The following is a 1,972-nucleotide window of genomic DNA, read 5'->3' on the forward strand; positions in this document are numbered from 1 at the left end:
ATATATATATATATATATATATATATATATATATATATTAAAATAAATTAGGGTTACAGTTAGGTAGTTAGTTAGTATAGTTAGTTATTTTATCTAAAATAAAGATTTATTTTCAAGTTTACATAAAAATAAATAAAAATATTCCTTTAAAGCGAACTAGAAACTACACATAATCCTATTTAAAATCGTTTTTTTATAATTTGTTCATTCTACTAAATGTACAAATATCTTAATATTTAGCATTTTGAAACGTTTTAATTAAAAATAAATTATCAAAAATATTATAAACACTAAATTTATGTCTCTTGCGCATTTTCTTGTGTGTTTTCGGTATTTTGTTATTTTCCGAGAAATTTCGAACAAATTAAAAAATCTCAATAATTCCAATGAACCTCTGATTTACAAAAAACATATATACCCGTAAATCTTATGATGATCGGTGTATTCATAAATAATGATATTAAAATTGTACAAATAAAATGTCACTTTCATGGAATTTGAAATAATTGAGGTAATCTTTATATAATTATTAAAGAAAGTTTAATATTCTTCCATGAAAATTAAATAAAAAAAAAATAATTTCATTTCTTAATGTTGGAAAATTTTATTCAAACGAAATGTTTTTCTCTTTCTTTTAAACTTGTTATGCGTAATACTTTATCAGTAAAAATTCAAATACTTTTCGCTAAAACCCCAAATGCTCAGTACATAACACGTTTTAGTGCATAATAACTAATTCAAATGTATGAATTCTTAAAAAGTTTAAATGTTTTAACGGTTAGCCACCGAAATACGAAGCGAGACCACAGACCCATTTAAGATGGCTTTTTTTACTTAATTACTAATTTCTAATTTTCTTAAATTTTTTTTTTACTCCCAAAGCATAGCACTTTTGGTCCAATACAAAACAGCAAACAATTTTTTTGTGTTTTTTGGTTACCTTATCACTGTATTATGAACTCGTAGACGGATCTTCGCTCGTATTCCAGTCGGTCTAGAAGTTTATTAGAAAAGTTTTATTCGTCCATACGTTTGTTTGGTCGTGGTTTTCGTGTCCGGCGTGAGACGGTTAGCCACGACGCGTTTGTGTGTTTCCGTCCCCGAACACGCGATAAACTGTTATTTTTTGTTTGGTTTTTGTATTTTTTTCGACCGTGAATATGTTCGGCGCCACACTTCGTGACGAGAAAAGCACGTGATAACTGACCGGTCGTCGGCAAGCGGCGCGTCGTGAGTCGCGGGTGTTTCGAAACGAACTGATCGAGGTCCGTTGGGGCGTGTGTACGCTCGTCGCGCAGGTGGACGCAAGAACCGACGCGCACTCGCGGACGCTTCGCCACCAAAGACGATATTTTCTCGTTTCGTTTACTTGGCAGTCAACCATCACATGGCCGCTTCACTTTGGCCGTCCCCGATCCCCGACCCTTCGGCCACCCGTGGGTGAAAACGTCGTCTAGATCAAGATCGATCAACTCGGTTCAATAAAAAAACGTTACGATAACCAAATAACTAGATAAAAAAATATTCAAATCAGTTTTCACTGCCATATAAACACGTCTAGATGCTGCGTAATCCGAGGTAACTGTTGATGTTTCTGGGTGCGCATAGCTGAACAGATATTTTTCAATTCGAAACGGCTTTAATCTTGATGATTTCTTACGGTTTTTTTCAACACTATAACTTAACCACGGCGTTAAACGTGTTAATTCGGTATTCGTACAACGGCATCGAATGCTCGTCAATAAAATCATCTTGCGGAATAACTAGGATATAACTCGCTAGAAGACTATCACTGCTGTTAAGTCTAGTAATGGATGTTTATAGTATTGTTGCGGGTCTCTAAGGGCTCGCTATTTGCATGAAATAAATACTTAAAAAATGAGCAACACGATAATGTAAATGATTTTCAGTATAAAATGTAATAATCAAATGTTAAAACCTAATTATTTAACCGTAGCGTTGAACAATAACG

General features: G+C 33.3%; 1 protein-coding gene across 2 annotated transcripts in view; it reads right to left on the reverse strand.

The window, feature by feature from the left end:
* LOC112686855 overlaps window positions 1–1,268 on the reverse strand; it is a 167,485-nt gene extending 166,217 nt beyond the window's left edge. For both annotated transcript variants that reach the window (XM_025559309.1, XM_025559310.1), the window contains exon 1: window positions 941–1,268. The gene's annotated coding sequence lies outside the window, so the exon portion shown is untranslated. The remainder of the gene's footprint in view (window positions 1–940) is intronic.
* Window positions 1,269–1,972: the final 704 nt, after the last annotated feature.

Source organism: Sipha flava, unplaced genomic scaffold (assembly GCF_003268045.1).
Source record: "Sipha flava isolate LNK unplaced genomic scaffold, YSA_version1 325_pilon_pilon, whole genome shotgun sequence".
Taxonomy (NCBI): Eukaryota; Metazoa; Arthropoda; class Insecta; order Hemiptera; family Aphididae; genus Sipha; species Sipha flava.